Source organism: Balaenoptera borealis (assembly GCF_965194805.1).
Source record: "Balaenoptera borealis genome assembly, chromosome: 8".
Taxonomy (NCBI): Eukaryota; Metazoa; Chordata; class Mammalia; order Artiodactyla; family Balaenopteridae; genus Balaenoptera; species Balaenoptera borealis.
Window position 1 is genome coordinate 82,893,944 of NC_138865.1, and position 14,832 is coordinate 82,908,775.

The window sequence follows — 14,832 nt, forward strand, 5'->3', positions numbered from 1 at the left end:
CAGCTTCTTTATCCATTCATCTGTTGGTAGACACTTAGGTTGCTTCCATTTCTTGGCAATTGTAAATAATGTTGCTGTGAACACTGGGATGCACGTATCATTTCAGATTAGTGTTTTTGTTCTTTTCAGATATATACCCAGGAGTGGAATTGTTGGGCCATGTGGTGTTCTAGTTTTAACTTTTTGAGAAACCTCCATACTGTTTTCCACAGTGGCTACACTAATTTACATTCCTACTAACAGTGTATGAGGGCTCCCTTTTCTCCACATCCTTGCCAACATTTATTATTTGTGGTCTTTTTGATGCTAGCCATTCTGACAGGAGTGAGGTGATACCTCATTGTAGTTTTTATTTGCATTTTCCTGATGATTAGCGATGTTGAGTATCTTTTCATGTGCCTGTTGGCCATCTGTGTGTCTTCTTTGGAAAAATGTCTATTCGGTTCTTCTGCCCATTTTTTAATTGTGTTATTTGGGTTTTTTGATGTTGGTTGTGTGAGCCATTTGTATGTTTTGGATATTTACCCCTTACAAGTCATATCATTTGCAAATATTTTCTCCAGTTCAGTAGGTTGTCTTTTTGGTTTGTTGATGGTTTCCTTTGCTGTGCAAAAGCTTTTAAGTTTAATTAGGTCCATTTGTTTATTTTTGCTTTTATTTTCTTTGCTTCAGGAGACAGATCCAAAAAAAATATTGCTACAATTTATGTCAAAGTGTGTTCTGCCTATGTTTTCCTCTATGAGTTTTATGGTATCTGGTCTTACATTTAGGTCTTTAATCCATTTGAGTTTATTTTTGTGTATGGTGTTAGATAACGTTCTAATTTCATTCTTTTACATGTAGCTGTCTAGTTTTCCCAGCACCACTTATTGAAGAGACTATTTTTTTTCCACTGTGTATTTTTGCCTCCTTTGTCGTAGATTAATTGCCTGTAAGTGTGTGGGTTTCTTTCTGGGCTCTCTATTCTGTTCCATTGATCTGTATGTCTGTTTTTGTACCAGTACCATACTGTTCTGATTACTGTAGCTTTGTAGTATAGTCTGAAGTCAGGGAGCATGATTCCTCCAGCTCTGATACTCTTTCTCAAGATTGTTTTAGCTATTTAGGGTCTTTTGTGTTTCCATACAAATTTTAAAATTATTTGTTCTAGTTCTGTGAAAAATGCAATTGGTATTTTGATAGGGATTGCACTGAGTCTGTAGACTGCCTTGAGTAGTATGGTTATTTTAATAGCATTCATTCTTCCAATGCAAGAATATTGTATAACTTTCTATCTGTTTATGTCATCTTCAATTTCTTTCATCAACATCTTATAGTTTTCCATGTACAGGTCTTTTACCTCCTTAGGTAGGTGTATTCCTAGAGATTTTATTCTTTTCTTATTTTTTTTATTTCCTTCTAGAAGCCAGTGAAGCAGACAATCCCCCTTCTCCACAATTCCCACTGGGGAAATAACTAAACAAATGAAAGAACAGAGACCATTTGCATGACTGACATTTGGAAAAAATGATTTGTAGGTATTGACTCCCTGGAAGAGGAGAAAATTTGAGGGGAAATTATAGTGCTTTCTCAAATCAAGGACCTTGTGACTGGGCTTGCTGCATGCATGCTGTAATCCTCATGAGGGGCTTCTGTGCCTATACAATAGTAAGTGGAAGACAATCTTTTGAAGATGTGCACCCCCTGTAAAGGAGGCAAAAGAAGCTTATCTGTGTAACAAGGTGTTATTAACCATTCTATTCATTAGTTTCTTGAGGAAATTTAGAGGAAGGCTTTACTTACTCTTTTCTGTCATGTTAAGACAATTTGAAATTTGAAGACAGCAGAAGAATAACACAAATCAGAGGAAAGGAAATATGAATACAAGTGCAATAGAGATGGACATGTGAGGAATGAGCAGTATTTGTAGAAAGCACCATTCCTAGGTTACTGGGAAAATAAAATGACCATTTGGTAAGGATTACTGAACATGACAAAACAGGAGAACAAGTAAGGGGTGGAGAGAAGCAACTAGTCTGATCAAAAACCACTGCCTCCTGGAACTTTTTGATTAATATCATAAATTTATGGGCTGTTCTTTAAAAAAAATATGGCTAGATAGTTCTCTGTTAAGACACTTTTTATTAGATTATCAAAGTTTGTGTTGTAGTCCTAATCTGCTGTTTGTCACTAGCTTGATATTTGACTGCCTTGGAGTAAATATAAAACTATGTTCTCCCATCTTATCTGAGGATGAATAGTAGGGCATTTTAAATAGAGATCATATTTTAATGTTAATGTCATGGTTATAAAAACTTTTTAAAAATGAATCAGTCCTAAAGAATCCCACTTAACTTCTATTTGCCCACAAGAAACGTCTCCATATCAAGATAGAGCTGTGCCTAAAATAGATATGGTGGTTGTAAAGAAGATAGGAAATACCTTCATGTTCTGAGAATGACAGAGGCTTAAAAGGATCTTCATGGTCTCAGCAGAGAGAGTGAGTTGGCCAAATTGAGTTACAGAAAGATAGGTGATACACTTGGGAGCTTAAATTCACAACACCCAATAAATTACATTTTCAGGAGAAGAGCGAGGGTCAGTGAGCTCTCTAAGAATATTCCAAGCACAGATTTTCATACTCATATTCTCACCATAGATACATCTAACTTAGGTTTTGCTCCACTATGTTTTGGTAATTCACATCTATGAAATGTAGAAAGCAGTTGGCCTTTGGGGTCACCTTTTAACCTTGGAGTGTCTGTGGATCACTCTTCCTCTCACTTATTTTAGCATACTCAATTTATATTGTTAATTTTCACTTACTGATTGGTTATGACACATTCCGGGGGTATCATCTTAGGTTGTCTAAATCTTGATTCTAACTTTCTTGAATTTATGAATTTGGTATATAAAAGTGGTCAGTCTGCTACATAGAATGGATATAAAACAAAAACAGAGTAAACAAACTGAGCTGCAGTTGGAGTGCTGTCCAACAGGTAGGTAAGAATGTCCAGTCTTTTTTCTTAAAATATGGAGCCCTGTTTACTTCACTCAGTCAAAATTTTCCTAGATGTCTCTGTACAACTACGTTTACCTCACTTCTTGGACCATGCTTCCAAACCAAAATAAAACACTTAGGTGACAGAAAGAATTAATCCCATCATCTTTCCCAGTATACAAAACTTAAATTTAAAATATCTGATGATTTTATAAATGTTTAATAATTGTAGGTTATAATTCAAAAGGAAGAGGAGAGCCTATCTGAATGTCAGGGCATTCTCCTTCGGATATAAAAAAATTCATTTCCTCCTTCCCTCTAACATTTATCTGAACAAATTTCTACAGTATGAATCAGTTCCCAAATATATTTGAATAATGCTAATCAGTTATTCAATTAAAACTTAAACAATTCTAATTCCTCATGAAGAGCTCAAAATCTGTAAAGTTCACATCAGAAACCACTGTCTCTCTCTCTCTCTCTCTCTCTCTCTCTCTCTCTCTGTGTTGACAATAATATTAGTATGAAACATCTTTCAGAGACTCTCACTTCTTTCCTGCATGTAATATAAAGCCTATCATCAACTCAGCCTCTAAGTAAACATAGCAATATGCGGTCTCAACATGGGAGCCATTCATCGCTTTGAAGACGGTGTCAATTATTGCTTAAATATTCAAAACTGGCTCTGCATTCCAACAGTCAGCAGCCGCACATTTACTCAGCAATCACTCTTTTATGTAACCTGAAGGTTTAAGAAAACCTGCTGTTCTCATCTATTCATATGTATTATATCTCTTTTAAAACTCACATTCATGCTCACACAAGCACACGCAACTAAGTTTGAATGATATTGTTACTTTATGACAGTTTTAGGTGTATCAGGGCAATATTATCTCTGAATAGATAATGAGCATTATTGTACAGAAGAGGCAGTGCTCCAAACTGTATCTTATTTTTAAGGCACCTTAGGCTAAGAGGCACTCCAAGCCTAGCTGAAACGTGATAAGCTGCCTCTAAGAGCAGAAACCCACTCGGCATTAGGCGTATTGTTGCTTTTTGTGATCTCCCCTTTGCACGTGCTCCCCCAAATTACTTCACTTCCTTCCTGGCTTTTAATGATGCTTTGTCGCAGCTGTGTTTTCCCCCAGGACAGTGATTACTTTTTACCACCCTACCAGCTACCTGTCTCTCAGATACATGTGCCCCAATTCCCACTTTTTGTAGAACCGGCCACTTGACCTGACTCTAAAGATAGTGGAGCAAAGGTGAGGTTGTGCTTCAGTGTGTTGGACTGATCCTGGATAGTCCAGGAATACTCTCTAGCCTGCAGTATATAGCCCAGCCAGAAATGGTAGGGTTCAGGCTGGAGCCCAAGAGCTCTTTCCCACCAGTGGTCTTAGGTCTACCAGCTAACATAGCACAGTGGGGGCTGGGCACCCCAGGGGGCAGAATCACAGTACCTTTTAACTTCTACTCAACCCACAGTCCTTGCTGTTATATACTCCTCACCCAGCTGCGTATCTCAAGGCCAGTATTTTAGAATTAAGAGTAATCTGTGAGACAACTCCTCTGGAGAATATATCTAGTTTCCATTGTGCCTTTTCAGATCAGCTCTGAAGCTATGGAACTGTTCCCCAGCCCCGACTGTGCCCTCGGCTCCTGCATTAGCCCCATTGCTTTGCCAACTATCCTCTGTACTGACCTGCATGCCTCAGTTCCAAACCACAGTTCCAACATTGTATCGTTCCTTTATCATTTGAATTATTTTCTTATGTTCTTTCCTTGTACAATAACCCATCATCCTTCCTTGCCTGTAACTCTACTATGGAGGTCCATATATTTATTTTTAAGGTGGAATGATGAGAATTACCAAGAGGAAGAAGCACATAGCTTATATTTGAACAAATTACTTTCATAATAAAATTATCAAAAGTGTATATAAAGACTGGACAATTTTCCAGTCTTTCCAAGGCCTCTGAATGAAATTCACTGTGATAGTTATTTGGGCATTGCGATGAATACAGAGGACATTTCGCAAAACTTTAAAATCAGAGAATCTGTAATTCCTAATTTTAAGCTTTCTGTTTCCACAGTAGCAGAGCTTTGGTTTTGAGTTTTCATATACAATTTGACCTTTGCTTTGATTTCTTTTTCCTATAAGATTATGCCCAATAACTGAAACCTCAGATATCTCAAATAAGGGAACTTGCAATAGCAAATAATATTTGTATGAGCAGCCAAACTTGCTCCTGCAAACAAATGAGCAGAGAGATGCCCAAAGTGTTGACATACAACATTCACTCTCAAATTTTAATAACTTTCATGTTATTGAATAAATGATCCTAAGAGATGAAGCTGCAATTTTAACCCAACAGAATATTTCTATAGCTATTCTTCTTAGCAATAACTGAAATTGTACAAATATTGATTGATGGTCTGTATAGAAAGCACTCTGGAATATATTTTAGGATTAGAGAGGATGAAATTGAGATTGGGATTTTGGTAACTGAGTCTAGATGAGGACATAATAGGCCTGAAGCATCCTGTTTATATTTACAAGTGAAGTGGGAGGCGAACAAATTTTGCATATAGTTTTTCCTAACTTGGTTGACTTTAAGTACTGAAGATATTTGACCAACAGGCTGAATTCTGTCAAGGTTGTTTTAAACTGTCAAATAGGATATAACCCAAAAGTGTTAGTGAGTCTGCAGTTATTCTTATAGGCAGAATTAAGTATATCTAGGGCTCAATCTATCAAACTATAGTCATTTGTATACTACTGTCTTTCTTTTAAAAAAAATTCCCCTCTGTATCACTTTTGTTTGTATTTACTTAGTATTTTTTTTCAAGTCGATTCACATTTTTATTTAAATTTATTTTATAAAGAAAGTTTATGTCATTCTCCTGAATGGAAAGCCAGTAACCCTGTGCCATAATAAGGTAACTATAAATCAGACTTAATGGAAACAAAACAATGCTATTAAATTTTAGCTAGATAATGATGCTTAACAAAGGCCCTTAGCCTGAAGTGTATCTCAGTTTGTTGTAAGGGAGAAAAACAAGTTTTAGAGAGCTGTTTAAGGCATACAAGCACTAAACTGAGACTCTCCCCCTTGAAGTAATCAAGACCAAATGATAACTGAAAAATACTCTTCTAACCATGTAATTTAATATTACCCCAAGTTATCTCCATTGGTAAGAGTATCACACTATAAGATAATGAGAGATACTCTTTTATAATGAACCTCTGGTTGCTCTGTCACATTGAATTTTGTTCAGTTGCATATAACAAAAATCTAACTCTAGTGGCTGAATCAAATAGAGGTTTTTATTTGCTCTTACATTAATCAAAATCTGGAGGTAGAGAGTGCAGGGATGGGTTAACCTCCTTCTAACCCTCTACTCCACCACCTTTAACCCTAAATCTAGCCTCCATAGAGAAAGAAGATAAAAGGCAAAAGGCAAAGGCAGCCAGCCAAGTCTTCCTTTTTAACATGAAAAAAATAAATAAAGTTTATTTTTCAGGCAGACTTCCATTTCCATCTCATTGTTCAGAATGAGTCACATGCCTCCTCTTACCTGCAAGGACTTCTGGCTAGTTAAGTGTTTTTCCTGGGCATTTGCTCTCTAGACGAAAGTAGGACCATGTTTACAACGACAAAGGGGATCAAGCAGTATCTGGTACCAACCACACCAAACTTTTGTCCTTGGAATCACAAATTGTTATTCTTGATACATGTTGCTGTTGAGAGAAATTCCTTTCAGTTATGAGAAAGGATTATAGGATGCATAACTCTGGATATCATCAGTGACACTATATTTCTGCTGCTGGCTGCCATCACATGAGAATGGACCTACGTAGATGGCAATGTAAGCTAGTAAGAAACCTGAGTTTAATATGCTCTTGATCTATTATAACCTAGGTTTATCGCCACCCATAATTAGTTCAGTAGCCCCACATTCCCTAGTCCTTTCTCATTTTTCTGTCTCACCATCTCTACATTATCATTTAGGCACACATAACAAGTCTATCCAAAATATATCAGTTATATCAACAAAAGTGGAATATGTTTTGGTAATCATCTTACTAAATATCTCAGTTCTTTATCGTTTTGGTTTGTTTGCTCAGACATAGCCACCGGGTGTGTGTGTATGTGTGTGTTTTCCCTGATGCTTTGTGGTTGTTCATCTAACTGCATTCTGGGATCATCTGCTTACATGAGCGATTTATCTCACTCAAATGCATAGGACAATGTCGCTTCCAAAGCAGTTTGAATACTTTAGAAAAAAAGAAAATGCAATTGAGAAAATTTGTGGCTCCCATGAGTCTAAGATTTTAGAAATCTCTCTGTGTTTTCCATTTTTCCATGAAATCGAAGGCTTAATGTGAATAATCATTGTGGTTACATTTTATCCAGAGATTACATACCTGTCAAGATAGTAACTGCCCAAGTCTACTTTAGTAGAATGAAATGCAGAAAAAAAAATTTATTTGATAAATCAAGACTTCCCAGTTTTGTCTCAACTTACCAGAAAACCTAAAGAGAAGTGTGTTTCAAAAATTGTCATTTTCCTAATGCATGCCTTAAATCTCTACTTTGTGTTAGTCTATATCTGACTTAATGTTAATAATAGCTGATATTTTTATCATGCTTGAAATATCCCAAAGCATTTAAACTTACATAATCTTATTGGATTTTAATTTTTATAAAGTAGGTAGAAAATATATTATCAGCTATATTTTACAGATAAAATTGAAAGTGTTTGGATGTCAGGTATAGAACCTGTATTTCTGATTGCTGGACCATTGGGAAAATTTTCCCTTCACTTAACAAAAGGCAGTCTGAACTGTTGTATGTATTACCAATGAGCATAAAGCCCTATAATTAGATATTTCATTATTACAATTTCTCTGCACAATGGATAAGTCTGCCATGGTCCAGCACGAGGACAGGAACCTCTTTTTGCTAACTTGTGACATAAGGTCTGAAAGAATAAAGTCAATAGGGGGAGGGGCAGAAATTGATTATTTTTTTCCTTCATGGTTTATACATTTGAGCATCTTATTTAGGCAGATTTTTCCTACCCTGAAGTCTTAAAAATATTCTCCCATATTTTTAAAAGAATTTTCCACGTTTGTTGGAAATTGTTCTCTCATTTAGGTTCTTCAAATTCTTGGTATTAATTTTTGTAAATGATGTGAGGTAGGGATCAAAATTTTTCCTCCACACTTATAAACAGTTGTCCTGGAATTATTTACTGAAATGTCAATCCTCTCCCCACTCATTTGTGATGCTTCTTTTGTCATATATTGATTTTGTTTATGTGTGGATCTGTCTCTGAATCATCAGGGAGACCAATGTGGCTGGAGCAATTGGCATTGCATTGATCCAGATATAAAACTTTACATCAACACTACACTCTTTTAATTTCTACACTTTACAATAAATCTTGATATCTTGTAAGGCACTCCAGTGTGTAGAGGTTGGAAATATCAGAGGAAATAAGAAGTGTGAAGTTTGGTTGAATTAAGTGGTGAAAGAAGAGAGAATAATGATTTGGAGATAAACTGAAGAAAATAATCTCACCAGGAGATTTCCTAGTATTGCAATAATTCCTAGTATTTCCCAGTATAGCAATAATTTCCTAGTCTCTATGTTTTTGTTCTTGTTCCATTCACAATCTACTCTCTTCTCATCAGCCAAAGTAAAACCATTAAAACTAAGACAAATCATGTAACTCCTCTCATCAAATTCTCCAATAACTTCCCATCTTACTTGAAATAAAATCAGAAGTCCTTAACATGACCTATACAGTCTAAAAAAATCTCAGGCAACACTAACTCTGACTTCATGACCTACCACTCTCACTTTTGACAGTCTGCTTAACTCCACTGGCCTCATTTCAGTTCCACAAACGTGACAGCCAGAGTTCTACAGGGGCTTAGCACATGCTCTGCACGGAAGACTCCTCTGCCGGATATTGTCACGGCTGCTCCATATTATATTCTCATCTCCACTAGAAAGGCACCTCACTAGACAGCCTTTATATATTCTATATAATAGAAAATAAACGTTATAAATTTATTTTCTTACTGTCTGACCTTCCTCTCCTCCCAACATTTGTAAGCCCCATTTCAGCAAGGCCTCTGTCTCTATGGTTCAGTGCTATATCCCAGAAAGTTAGATTAGCACCTATCTCATTGCAAGCAATGCATCACTCAATATAAGTTAAATAAAGAGAGAAAATGCCATTTACTTTTAAGAGTTCAGAACTCCTGGAGAAAGCTAGAAAAGCCTAGCCAACTTTGAGGTCAGCTAGAACAGGAATTTAAAACCCTGCTCTAAGACTTATTAAATATGTCAGGTGAGTTACTTTAAGCCTTGATCTTATCATTTCTATGGGATAATAATACCAACCTCATAAAACTGACTTGATGATTAAACACCATACTTTACGTAAGGGAATTGCTCCATAAATATTTGTTTGGTTTCCTTAATTTTCATTACATTTTCTTTTAAGGATCAATTCAGAATTAAAAGTAAAAGCTGAAAAGACATAGAACCAGGAGACTGAACAGAAATGTAATTAACCTGGTTCTACTAGGGCAATTTACAAGTATGTTTGATGGTGTTTAGTTTTCAGAAAAGGGGGGCAAAATGGAGGTAATATTTATTGAGAATTGGCAGTGTTCCAGTGATTTTACTTACAGTATTTGATTTATTCTCTTTTAATTTTATAAGTTATATAATTCTTCTGTTTTATAGTCAAGAAAACTGATCATGAAAGGTGTTAAATAACTTGTTTAAAGCCTATCAGAAGTAGAAGTGCAAATTCCCGTTTCAGATCTGCCCATCTCCATCCACCCTTTTTTTCTGTGCTAAGTTTTTCTAATACAGTAAATGAAGGTACTGATAAGATATTTAGCACCTCTGCTTTAACATCTGAATAAACCGAACCAGACCGGGGTTATTAAAACCAAGGTCTGGTATCAATAGTAAGGGGGAGAATGGTAACTCGGTCTTTAAAAGGGCAGCACTCAAAAATGCAACTGTAAGAATTTTTGTTTCTTTAAACCCTTGCATTCTACACTGTTTCATATGAAAATAACCTTGGTATGTTTTTTATTGTCTAAAAACAAATATGTTTCCATTTATAAAAGTAAACTAGGAATGATAATAAATGGGGCAACCTGCTTTTCTTGGTTGCCAGGCAGAAAGGAGTTCCAAGATATAAAAGAATATTCAATGGATTTGGGGGTATGAGGTCACAGGGGAATGTCTACAGGTTCTTTTGTAAGGTACCTCATGGAATGGCAGTAAATTAGTATATTTTGTCATAGTCTGGCCTTCTTTGTAGTCTTCCTAGATTTGTTCTTACTGCTAGAATAGATCCTTCTCCTGGGGGCCTACTTATTTTAACCAACTACTTTCATCTGCCAAATCTACACACATTATATCTTTAACTATATTACTACATCTACTCTGGTTATAAGCTAGTCTTCCTGGCCAGTAACAGTGATGATGATGATGGTGGTGGTGACAGTGACGATGATAACAACAATGATAATGATAATGATGATGATGATTAAGATGATGATAATAATAATAATAACAATAAATGAGGAGAAAAGACATTTTAGCACTTCCTTTGTGCCAGGCACTCCTGAAGCACTTTGCAAGTATTAACCGATGTAGCCTTAAAAAACGCCCCCATGATACAGGTACCATTATTTTCACCTCCATTTTAGAGGTGAGAACAGAGGCACAAATAGATTAAATAAGTTGCTCACGTGCACATAGCCAGAAGGGGCGGGGCCTGAAGTCACACCCAGGCAGCCTGGGACCGCTGCCTGTGCTCTTACCCAGTAAACCAGCTGTTGCATAAAAGTGGCTGTGTATTTTGATGGAGTCTGAATTGATCTTTTGTTGATTTTCCTATTTCAGTGCTTAAAGGATGATTTCATTTCCTTACTTCTGAGTTAGGATAAGTGTGAGCAGAGGCACAATTTTTTGTAGCTGCCAAATACTGACAATATAATGACCATATTTTCAGAAGCACATAGCAGGGGCATGTGACATGTTAATGGATATTTGTGTCAGTTTCAAGGTTAAAAGATAGTCTAGAACTGGCTGATATGGTTAGAAACATGAAATGTGGGGATATTTTAAATAATTTTGTTGGTTTGTGGGACAAGAATGTTTGAGATAAGAAAATCTGGAATGTATATTTATAATGTGTATATGTATATATAGTATCCATACTTGAAGTAAATATATCTGCCATCCCTGAGCTGCCCTAAAGATCTGGCAATTGATCTGGGAGTTAAAGGTAAAATACCTTGGGAGGATAAAGGAAAACTTTCTAGTGTACTCCCTAAAATCCCAGCACTTTTGAGTAACAGAGAGAACTCTCTTTATATGGTAGATTTGGGGCCTGTCCACCAATAATAGCAACATAAAAACTGTACTATATTTTTGGTGAAGTTTTATTTGACTATTTCTTATGCAGTACTTTGTTTTTCCCTTAGGGAAAGAAAAAAAAAGGAAAATTAAGGGGCACCTTTTATTCCTGTATTATCCTAACACAATTTCCCCATTAAGCTGTGTGGAATTGAAGTATATCTGCCCAAAGAAAATTAAAGAAAATGCAAAGCTCATTATAAAGAATGTGAATATTAAAAACTGGAATAATGGTGCTTACTTGGGACTGCAGAAACCATGGGCCTCATAATCATTAATTTCACATTTCAAATAGTGTGCCCTATTGCCTTTCTGAAGCAGAGCTATTGATGGAGATAACTCCATTGAGCCTTTCTGAGTGGTTTATATATAGACCTCTTCTTAAGTTTTTGGCTATGATCAAGGTTTATAAAGCCATTCTTCATCTCCCTATTGACTTTTTTACCATAAAACCCATTGTATTAATTTTTTTAAACTGTCATTTGCCATATTAATTTTTTGTTGTTGATTTCTGGTATTTCTATCAAAGGAAACAATTTTTGAAAGACTGCTTATTTGTGTATTTTATAATTGTGTGAACCTTATCATTATAGGTAAGGTTAGAAAATTTCCTTTAAGTAAAACTATTTCCGTTACAGAGTCTTTCATAAATAAATAAAAAATTAAATTAAAATAGATTTAAAATATATTAATGCATTACACTAGTTCACAGTGGGTTTAGGAATGTACTTACTTTCTTTATCAAGGATGAGCCCCCAAATTGTGTATGCCTGAGCACTATTCCTCTGATCCTTCGTAGTGCTGAATTTTAAAAGTTATAATTAAGGGTTAATATAAGTGGCCTTTACTGAGGGCAATTATATGTAATGGCCTAATATTAGAAGTCTTCAAAGTGTTAAAGGCTTTATTTTCAATGTCATGATTTTTCATATAGTTCAGTTGCCTTTATTTGAAGACGTAAATATAAAGAAATAAGAAAAAAATGTTTTCCCTCTTAAACTAGTTGACCAAGTTATCATTTTCCCCTAAGATAAATCTGTATAATTCCTTAATAGTAATATTCCAAATCATAGAAAATTTTAAAGTCTTCTGCATAATTTTGGATATTTCTAGGAGTATATGTTTTCATTGTACTTCTACATGCAGTTCTTACACTCCTAATATTATCTCTCTTATACTCTGCATAAGCCCAAACAATACAACACTGGTTTCTTAAAACAACAACAACAACAAAAAACTTTTCATGAGTTTAGTAACTTTTATTCAAAATTTGGGAGGTCATGAAGATTGTTCAAGTCATGTTGACAGAGTCTTTTGTAATCAAACTCTCTCACACATCCACTCCAGATTGCTTAATGAGCTCCAAATTTTTCTCTGTTATGGAGGGAAAGACAGTTTTTGACATCTCTTATTCCCTAACTTGAATGTCACAACCTATCAGTGTGCTTACAAATAAAAGAGGCTTCCATTATCAGAGTTTCACTTAAAAAAACTGCAGTTGCAGATCCCAATTCATTTTTTCTTCCTATTATATACCGTGCTTACTTTTATTATTATTTAGAACTATGTGATCAAACCAATTCTCCTTTTGTCTATGCTTTTCAGAGAGCTCAAAGCTAAATACATATTGTTAATCTATGTTTTTGGATATTTGTATGTATTTTTTTCTTTATTATTTTATTTATTTTCAGGTGTACAGCATTATAATTGGACATCTGTATATACTACAAAGTGATCACCACCACAAGTCTATTTGCTATTCACAACCATGCAGTTGAACCCCTTCACCCATTTTGCTCACCCCCCAACCCCCTTCCCTTCTGATAGCCATGAATCTGATCTCTGTACCTATGAGTTTGTTTTTGTTTTATTTTGTTAATTTGCTTTTTTTTTTAGATTCCACATACGAGTGAAATCACACAGTATTTGCCTTTCTCCATCTGACTTATTCACTTAGCATAATACCTTTAAATTCTATCCATCTTGTTGTAAATGGCAGGGTTTCCTTTTTCATGACTGAGTAGTATTCCATTTCATATACACACTGCATCTTCTTTATCTATTAATCAATCGATAAACACTTAAGTTGTTTCCATACCTTGGCTATTGTAAATAATGCTGCAATGAACATAGGTGCATATATCTTTTTGAATTAGTGTCTTTGTGTTCTTCAGATAAATACCCAAAAGTGGAATAACTGGGTCATATTCTTAATTTTTTGAAGAATCTTTATACTGTTTTCCATATGGATATTTGTATTTTTATCTTCATTCTGCTTTATTACAAGATTCCTAAGATTTCATTCTTATCTAAATTGCTTTACTTTGAATTTTAAGCAGCTCATATACTTTTATAGAAGTAAATGGGTTATTAATATTTTTCTCCTTGCTTATATGTATATATACATACATAGACACACACATGTATTCACGTCTTCACGTATTCAGTAAGTGTGTGTCTATACACATGTATTCTTATACAAGAATATATGAATATATATTAATACATCCCTGTATGTGCTGCAGAGGGCAATGAGTGTGAGCCTTCGCAGATGGCTAGTGAGCATGCATAGAAAGCTGGTCCAACTCTGCGGGATTGGGAGAAGACACACAAACTTGAGCATTAAGCAACACCCTAGGAAAAGCAAGTGGGATGATGTCAGCATCTACCCTGGTTTTCCAGGTCAAAAGAAGGCATACAGTCTTAAGAATCCCCACCCCCAGGAAAGAACAGGGAATGTGAAGCAGGAATATGCATAGAAAGGTCTCAGAAAGCCTCCAAATCTCTAGTAGAGCTGATAGGTGGAAGTATTTCTCTTCTGAAGCCAGTCAGTGAACAAGACTAGAGGAGGTAACTGCTTCTTCAAATTTGAGACAGCAGTGTAAGACTTTAAGGAACATGAAAAATCAGGGAAACATGACATGACCAAAGGGACACAATAATTTTTCAGTAACCAACCTCAAAGAAATGGAGATCTATGATTTGTCTGACAAAGAATTCAAAATAGTTTTGTTAAGGCGGGGTCAGTGAAACACAAGAAAATGCAAAAAAAAAAGACAATTCAGCAATATCAGGAAAACAGTATAAGAACAAAATGAGAAGTTGAACAAAGAGAAATGACGAAAAAGAACCAAACAGAAATTATTTGAGAAAATGAGAGCTGGAGAATACAATGAATTGAAATTAAAATGCAATAGTGAGCATCAATAACAGATTTGATCAAGTAGCTAAAGCATCTGTGAACTTGAAGACAAGCATTTGAAATTATCCAGTCAGAGAACAAAGAAAAAAAGAATGAAGAAAACAAAGAAAGCCTACATGATTTATGGGAAACAAGTTATGCATTATGAGAGTTCCAGAAGGAGAAGAGAGAGAAAAGGGGGCAGAAAG